The following is a 9,920-nucleotide window of genomic DNA, read 5'->3' as shown; positions in this document are numbered from 1 at the left end:
CCGACCGCTCCCGCGCCCCGCCGCCTCCGTCTCCGCCCTTCTCCACCGCGGCGCCCTCCGCCACCAAGCCTCGTCGCCGGCTCCGCCACCGACCACGCCGGCGCCGCCATGGCCACCGAGCTCCTGCTCTAGCTCCGGCCCTCCCACCTCCTCCGGCCTTCTCCACGTCGCCGGACCCCGCCTCCGGTCAGATCCGGGCAGGAGCCGCCCGGATCCACCCTCTCCCTCGTCCTCCGGCCGCCTCCTCTCCTCTCCGGCGAGATCCGCGACGAGGTTGACTTTCCCCCTCCAAAATTCGTCTAAGTCCCCGATTCTCCAATAATTTTCATGCCATGTTTGACCTGTTGTATCTCTGCATCCGTAGCTCCGTTTCGTGCGTGTAATATATCAAATTGTCCGCCTCAACGAGTACATAATTTCATTCCATTGCATCATATTCATTTGAGCTCATATAGATGCCTGAATCATCGTTGTAAGAGTGCTTCATGATGTTTTCTGCTGTCTGTTATCAGAACGAGCTCTTTTGTCATTTTTGTCATGATTGATGTGTGCATCCTATGAGGTTGATGTCTACATGTGTTTTAATCTATGCCATGTATAATTTACAGAGGTGCTTACCATGTATTTTTGTGATCAATATGGTGACTAGCACAAGCATGCAAACTAGGCATCGTGATGTTGCTGATTTTAGTCCCTGTTCTGCTGTTATTTTGATGCCATGTAAACTTGATGCTACAGAGAGATCCATGCATATTTTGAGATACTTCAGTAAGGGTGTTTTGAACATATGGTTATTGTCTATCCATTAATGCCCTTTTTTTTGCAATTATGGAGTAGTCTAGCATGTCATTTTCGTGCTCTACTTTTGCTTCAAAATGTTTTCCTGGCAGATTGTTTACTTGTTATTCAATTTAGCCAAGGATGCTATAGTCGATCCTTGCATGCTATGGACTTGTCCTTGCCTTGATTTGTTCCATAAACATGTCTTCTTGATGATGCTATGCTTATCTTGTCATGCAATGACTTGTGGGGAGTGAATCGAGCTTGTTAAGTAGTGTACACGTTGTTGCTATTTTGCTAGGCTGAATCTGTTATTTCGTGATGCTATATAAACATGTTGCTATTAATCATTCTATGCATAATCTAGAGATGTTCTATAAACATGTTTTTATCTACATGTCATCCTCTATCCATCCATGCCACTGGTTGCATTTATAGGTTGCTGTAGCTTGTTGTAATCTTGCTCTAAAGTTGCTTCATAATATTGCTGTCAGCCTGTTAACATTAAGTTCAGTTGTTGTCATGTGTTTTCCTAGTGATCCATGCACCCTATGACCTTGCTATTGCCATGCTTAGCTTCACAAACATGCCTTGTTACTGTTGGGTGCCTTGCCATGCCATGTTTTGCTCTGTAGTGATTTGCACAAGCTCATCTACATGTCTTCATAATTCTGTTTCTGCCATGTATGAATCTGTAATATAACTTGCCATGTTTACATGGGTGCCATCATATTTTCTGATCCTTTTTGGCTTATGGTCAGTAAAGGACATTTGATCTATGAATTTAGTAGATTCATGCCGTGCCTTTGTTTGCCATGATAAGTTCCTGTAACATGTTGTTTGATAGCTCTGAACATTGCATCGTGATGTTATTTTCTGCAAAGTCTGAATTGTTATTATTTGCAATCTTACCATGTGTGTTTGAGCATGTTCTAGTGATTTCTGGAGATAGCTCAGTGTTCATATTTTGTTATGCTTTACCTGTACATCATGTCCATGTCTTTTGTTTTTATGTTGGGGTGCTGTAGCATGTTGTTTTGATGCTTGCAATATGCCTAGTTGCTGTTTTGGACAGATTGTTGCTATAACTTGTTTCATGTGTGTGTTGAACCGTTGCTCCGTTTTGAGTGTGCTCTATATGAAACTTGCTTAGAATTGCATGTAGCTTCATATTATCATGTTGCATCCTTATTTTGAGGTGTTTGCTTGATGTTTGAGTGCATTTTGCATCAATGCCATGTTTATCTTGCTTTGCTCATATCTTCTAGGCCGTAACTCCGAACTAAATGAACTTTATATGTAACTTGACTAGAATCTCGTGTAGATCATCTTGGTGCATCTTAACTTGATGTTTAACAAATTGAACATAAGGTTTATTCAGATCTGGACCAATTTCGAAATATGCATATGAGGACTTACCGGAATTGTTATATGTTGTTCCCGGCCTCATTTAAACTTGCCTTGATGTGTTGCTCTTGTTTGCATCATCTCTTGCCATGAGTAGCTTCATGTAGCTTTGTCATGCATCATGCTTGTTGTGCATCATGCCTTGTTCATGTGTGGTGTGTTTACCATGTTGTGTGCTTCTTCTTGTTTAGTTCCTGTTTCGTTGCGATCGTGAGGATTCGTTCGTCTACGCTTGGTTCGTCTTCGTGGCTTCATCTTCTTCATGGACTCGTTCTTCTTCCTTGCGGGATTTCAGGCAAGATGACCGCTACCCTGGATCTCAATACTATCATTGCTATGCTAGTTGCTTCGTTCTATCGCTATGCTGCGCTACCTATTACCTGTTTATCAAGCCATCCCAAATTGCCATGAACCTCTAACCTTTGACACCTTTCCTATGCAAACCGTTGTTTGGCTATGTTACCGCTTTTGCTCAGCCCCTCATATAGCGTTGCTAGTTGCAGGTGAAGTTGAAGATTTCTCCATGGTGGACAGGATTTTGGTTGGGATATCACAATATCTCTTATATTATTAATGCATCTATATATTTGGTAAAGGGTGGAAGGCTCGGCCTTTTGCCTGGTGTTTTGTTCCACTCTTGCCGCCCTAGTTTCCGTCATACCGGTGTTATGTTCCCGGATTTTGCGTTCCTTACGCGGTCGGGTGATTTATGGGACCCCCTTGACAGTTCGCTTTGAATAAAACTCCTCCAGCAAGGCCCAACCTTGGTTTTACATTTGCCTCACCTAGCCCTTTTTCCCTTGGGAGTCGCGCTCTCGAGGGTCATCTTTATTACAGCCCCCCGGGGCCAATGCTTGTCTAAGTGTTGGTCCAAACTAGAGCACCATGCGGGACCATCCCTTGGCAACTTGGGTTACGTCGGTACCTGTACGCTTAGCTTATCCGGTGTTGCCCTGAGAACGAGATATGTGCAGCTCCTATCGGGATTGTCGGCGCATCGGGCGGTCTTGCTGGTCTTGTTTTACCATTGTCGAAATGTCTTGTAAATCGGGATTCCGAGTCTGATCAGGTCTTCCTGGGAGAAGGTCTATTCCTTCGTTGATCGCGAGAGCTTGTCATGGGCTAAGTTGGGACACCCCTGCAGGGTATAATCTTTCGAAAGTCGTGCCTGCGGTTATAGGCAGATGGGAATTTGTTAATGTCCGGTTGTAGATAACTTGACACCAGATCCGAATTAAAACGCATCAACCGTGTGTGTAGCCATGATGGTCTCTTTTCGGCGGAGTCCGGAAAGTGAACACGGTTTCTGGGTTATGTTTGACGTAAGTAGGAGTTCAGGATCACTTCTTGATCATTGCTAGCTTCACTACCGTTCCATTTGCTCTCTTCTCGCTCTTATTTGCGTATGTTAGCCACCATATGTGCTTAGTCGCTGCTGCAGCCTCACCACTTTACCCCTTCCTTTCCCTTTAAGCTTTGCTAGTCTTGATACCCATGGTAATGGGATTGCTGAGTCCTCGTGGCTCACAGATTACTACAACAATAGTTGCAGGTACAGGTTGTGCGATGATCATGACGCGAGAGCGATGCTTGCTTGCGTTGAGTTCTTCTTCTGCTTCTTCGATCAGGGGATAGGTTCCAGGTCGGCAGCCTGGGCTAGCAGGGTGGATGTCGTTTGAGTTTCTGTTTGTGTTTCATCCGTAGTCGGATGATGCTCTTATGTATTGTGATGTTGTATTCGTGTGGCATTGTATGCCTCTTGTATGTATCCCCATCTATTATGTAATGTTGATGTAATGATATCCACCTTGCAAAAGCGTTTCAATATGCGGGTCTATCCTTGATGGGACCATCGAGTTCCTTTTGGATAGGGTCGCATATTGGGCGTGACAGTGTGTGAGAGGTGTGTTGTGTTCTAGCTTACCTCCTATGCACATGAGGTGTTCGATGAAATGCCCGAGCCACACTTAAGCTTTCTCCTCTCGAAGCTCCTTGTCCAAGCTCCATTTTCCTCGAGATTTGTTTAGGTTTGGTGGTCCGTCCTGTCCCGTCCCCATCCTCACCGCCGTTGATCGCCCGTGCCAATCTCGTAACCTGCACCACCGTGCTAAGCCTCTTGATCTTAGCTTCTTTCTAAAAGAAAAAAGTTCTTACTTGTATGATTTAGATAGATACTTGTGTAGTTTTCTTACTTATTATTATTTGTTATTATATAGTGCGATGGTTTTGGTATCTGCCTTCATAGGCCCACGTCCTGTCTATGATTTAGATGTGGTATATATATTTTCTTTTATAACTATTAGTTTCATTTAGTGTTTATGTCAATTATGCCAAGCAACGTGACATAGATTTTTTTATCTAGGAGGTATGTGAACCGGAACTTCCAACCAACCCTATTGTCGAGAGGTTAAATTTAGTTGAAGTAGAAAACAATTACTTGAAGGAAAAATTGAAAAAAAATGAGGGGGAGAAGATGATATTGGAGTTGCATGTTGCAGATGTCATTGATGATCACAAGATCAAGATGGATGCAATGCACTTGAAGACTAGAAAGATTAGGAAATATGCCATTCACACTGAGGCTTGGTATCATTATGCCGTTGGATCAATTGTTACCTTGGTTGCGGTTATGATCGCATTTGTTGTTGCATTGAAATGTTTTACATAGTTTCAATGTACGGTTTAATTAGATGCTCTGGAGATCTATATGTTGTTCAATGAGAACTATGTATGTACTTTGGGTTTAATGTGATGATGAACTTCTATTAATTTGGTCACTTATCTATTCATGATGTACGCAAAGATGAACGACAATGGATGTACGGTAACAGAAGCACCTCCTAAGGGCATCAATAATTTTCTCGCAGTGGCTGAGGCAAACAAGAAGAATGGTTTTATGTGTTGTCCATGCCCTATATGTGGGAATACAGGTCTTACTCTGACTCGAAAACCCTTCACACCCACCTTCTTTATAAGGGTTTCATGCCACACTATAATGTTTGGACCAAGCACGAAGAAAGAGGGGTTATGATGGAAGACAACGAAGAAGAAGAAGATGATGACAACTATGTGCCCCCTGAATACGGTGATGCTGCAACGGGGAAGCTGAAGATGCTGCAACGGGGGAAGCTGAAGATATTGCAACGGGGGAATCTAAATATCAAGAGGAACCAGATGATGTGCCCGATGATGATCTTCGCCGGGTCATTGTTGATGCAAAGAGACAGTACAAAAGTGAAAAGGAGAAGCTGAAGTTAGATCGCATGTTAGAGGATCACAAAAAGGGGTTGTACCCCAATTGCGAAGATGGCAGCACAAAGCTCGGTACCATACTGGAATTGCTGATGTGGAAGGCATAGAATGGTGTGCCTGACAAAGGATTTGAGAAGCTACTGAAAATATTGAAGAAAAAGCTTCCAAAGGATAACGAATGGCCCGACAGTACCTATGCAACAAATAAGGTTGTATGCCTTCTAGGATTGGAGGTGCAGAAGATACATGCGTGCCCTAATGACTGCATCCTCTACCGCGGTGCGTACGAGGATGTGAACGCATGCCTGGTATGCGGTGCATTGCGGTATAAGATCAGACGAGATGACCCTGGTGATGTTGACGACGAGCGCCCCAGGAAGAGGGTTCCTGCCAAGGTGATGTTGTATGCTCCTATAATACCACGGTTAAAACGCCTGTTCAGAAACAAAGAGCATGCCAAGTTGATGCGATGGCACAGAGAGGACCGTAAGAAAGACGGGAAGTTGAGACCACCCGCTGACGGATCGTAGTGGAGAAAAACTGAGAGAAAGTATTGGGAGGAGTTTGCAGGTGACACAAGGAATGTATGGTTTGGTTTAAGCGCGGATGGCATTAATCCTTTTGGGGAGCAGAGCAGCAACCACATCACCTGGCCCGTGACTCTATGTATCTATAACCTTCCTCCTTGCCTGTGCATGAAGCGGAAGCTCATTATGATGCCAGTTCTCATCCAGGGCCCTAAGCAACCCGACAACGACACTGATGCGTACCTAAGGCCATTAGTTGAAGAACTTTTACAGATGTGGATTGGAAATGGTGTACGTGTGTGGGATGAGCACAAACAGGAGGAATTTGACCTGCATGCGTTGTTGTTTGTAACTATCAATGATTGGCCTGCTCTCAGGAACCTTTCAGGATAGAAAAACAAGGGATACCATGCATGCACGTATTGTTTAGATGACACCGAAAGTATATACCTAAACAAATACAGGAAGAATGTGTACCTGGGCATCGTCGATTTCTTCCGACCAACCATCAATGTCGAAAGAAAGGTAAGCATTTCAAAGGTGAGGCAGATCACCGGAAGAAGCCCGCCATGCATATCGGTGATCACGTACTTGCTATGGTCAATGATTTAAAAGTAATCTTCAGAAAGGGTCCCGGTGGACTATCTATTCAGAATGATGCCGAGGGTCGCGCACCCATGTGGAAGAAGAAATCTATTGGGACCTACCCTACTGGAAAGACCTATAGGTCCGCTCTTCAATCGACGTGATGCACGTGACAAAGAACCTTTGCGTGAACTTGCTAGGCTTCTTGGGCGTGTATGGGAAGACAAAAGATACACCGGAGGCACGGGAGGAGCTGCAATGTTTGCACGAAAAAGATGGCATGCCTCCAAAGCAGTATGAAGGTCCTGCCAGTTACGCTCTTACAAAAGAAGAGAAGTAAATCTTCTTTGAATGCCTGCTCAGTATGAAGGTCCTGTCTGGCTACTCGTTGAATATAAAGGGAATAATAGATATGGCAGAGAAAAAGTTCCAGAACCTAAAGTCTCATGACTGCCACGTGATTTTGACGCAACTGCTTCCGGTTGCATTGAGGGGGCTTCTACCAGAAAACATTCGATTAGCCATTGTGAAGCTATGTTCATTCCTCAATGCAATCTCTAAGAAGGTGATCGATCCAGAAATCCTACCAAGGTTAAGGAGTGATGTGGCACAATGTCTTGTTAGTTTCGAGCTGGTGTTCCCACCATCCTTCTTCAATATCATGACGCACATCCTAGTTCATCTAGTCGATGAGATTTTCATTCTGGGCCCTGTATTTCTACACAATATGTCCCCCTTTGAGAGGTTCATGGGAGTCCTAAAGAAATATGTCCATAATCGCGCTAGGCCAGAAGGAAGCATCTCCACGGGCCATCAAACAGAGGATGTCATTGGGTTTTGTGTTGACTTCATTCCTGATCTTAAGAAGATAGGTCTCCCTCAAACGCGGTATGAGGGGAGACTGAGTGGAAAACACACGCTAGGAGGGGACTCAATAATATGTAGGGACGGGCATTCTTGGTCTCAAACACACTACACAGTTCTGCAGAATTCTACCTTGGTGACCCCGTATGTCGATGAACAGAAGAACATTCTGCGCTCCAAACACCTGGACCAGTGTGACGACTGGATTACATGTGAACACATCAGGGTTTTCGGCAGTTGGTTGCAAACACGTCTCAGGGGTGACAACACTGTTTCTGATGAGTTGTACTCATTGGTGAGGGAACCATCTTCGACTTTAATGACTTACAAAGGGTACGAGATAAATGGGAATACATTTTACATGATCACCCAAGATCAAAAGAGCACCAACCAAAACAGTGGTGTTCGCTTTGATGTAGCAACCAAGAGGGGAAATGACACATATTATGGTTACATAGTGGACATATGGGAACTTGACTATGGACATGATTTTAAGGTCTCTTTGTTTAAGTGCAAATGGGTTAACTTGTCAGGAGGCGGGGTACAGGTAGACCCACAGTACGGAATGACAACAGTGGATCTGAACAATATGTGGTACACAGACGAACCATTCATCCTAACTAATGATGTGGCGCAGGTTTTCTATGTGAAGGACATGTCTACCAAACCGAGAAAAGAAAAGATAAGGAAGCGGATACATCATACGATGAGCCAAAGCGCCACATAGTTCTTTCAAGAAAAAGAGAAATCATGGGATTGGAGGGAAAGACAGACATATCTGAAGATTATGAAAAGTTTAATGAAATTCCTCCCTTCAAAGTCAAGGCTGACCCAAGCACCCTGTTAAACGATGAAGATTATCCATGGTTAAGGCGCAATAAGCAAATGACACAAGCGAAAAAAAGTGAAGACTTTCTATCCACAACTATTATGATGATGCCTTTGATCTAGAATATCACTACAGTTACATGTGAACAAATGAAATCCCATTGTAACAGATGAGTTTTCGTCCGAAACGTTGATACTTCCAAAGAGATTGTCTGTTTTGTACATCAAGTGCATCCAGTTTTTGTCGTAACCCTCTCAACTTTTTAGCACATGCTATGTGGGTGAAATGATAATACCATGCCAACTTTCAACCTTTTCAGAGTTCATTTGTAGTGCTTTTCAATATAAGGGTCATTTAGCTAAAAGAATGAACTAATAGCAAAAAGAATGAACTAAAAATAATCAATTAAAATATTCTGTTATGATCAATTAAAACAAAACTATAATATCCTTCAACAGCAAAAAGAATCAACTAAAAAGCTTTTATAAAACTCCAATAGCAAAAGGAATCGACTAAAGAACTTTTATAAACCTCTAGTAGTATTGAAACTAAAATTATATAAAATTTATGCAACCAAAGTTATCAAAGTATTTTCTGTTCAAAACATTAAAAGCAAAAAGTTTTTTCATAAAGAATTTTTTGTTAGAAACTTTAATAGCCAAAAGGATTATCATAAAGATTTTTTTTGTTAGAAACTAAAATAACAAAATCTGTTTTTGAATATAATGATGAAACACAGTAATATTAAATAGCAGGAAAAAGAATCACTCAAAAATCTATTTTATAGTAAAGTTATTCAAAAACTAGTGATTCACACAAATTTCAAAAAAATCAAATTTAAACTATTCAAATTGGAAAACAAATGGCACTAACATAAAGTTTATAATTTTTATTACCTAAAAGCAAAAACAACTAAAAAATAAAGCAAAAAGCAAAAGAAAATAATAATGCAAAAAACAAAATGAAAAACTAGAAAAAAATACCACCTACTGGGCCACCACGACGTGAATACGACTAGAAACCCAACCATGGGCCAGCATTCAGGCTCGCAGAAGGCCCAGTGGGCCCACATGCATAGCAGTGTCAGATTAGGCCCGTAAGCCTGCATTAGAGAGGACCTCGAAGTGGTCAGCGCAGCCGCGCTTATAAACCACTCCGAGCCCCTCTCAACAAGCGAGGTGGGTCTAAACATTTTGGTCGCGCGCAGCACAAGGCCTTTGGTTCCAGTTGGTGCCACCAATCGGGACCAAAGGTCTCCTTTTCCCGCCCTTTGGGCTGCTGAAAAGAGACTTTTGGTCCCGATTGGTGGCACCAATCGGGGCCAAAGGTCTCCTTTTCCCGCCCTTTGGGCTGCTGAAAAGAGACTTTTGGTCCCGGTTGGTGGCACCAACCGGGACTAAAGGTAGGCATTGGTCCCGACTGGTGCCACCAACCGGGACTAAAGGTAGGCATTGGTCCCGACTGGTGCCACCAACCGGGACTAAAGCCTTTGCTATATAAGCAACACTTAGGAAATTTTCAGATTTCCATCGCCAGTTCGTGCCCGACGACGCCGAGGTCATCGACGCGCTAGGCTGCCCCGCCCCCATCTGTCGTCTCCATCGTCGCCGTCGCCCTGCCCCGGCCTCGTCGCGCCCTTCCCTGACCTCGCCGTCGCCGAGCCCTACCCCGACCTC

This window comes from Triticum dicoccoides, chromosome 5B (assembly GCF_002162155.2).
Source record: "Triticum dicoccoides isolate Atlit2015 ecotype Zavitan chromosome 5B, WEW_v2.0, whole genome shotgun sequence".
Taxonomy (NCBI): domain Eukaryota; kingdom Viridiplantae; phylum Streptophyta; class Magnoliopsida; order Poales; family Poaceae; genus Triticum; species Triticum dicoccoides.
This window is presented reverse-complemented; position numbering follows the sequence as displayed.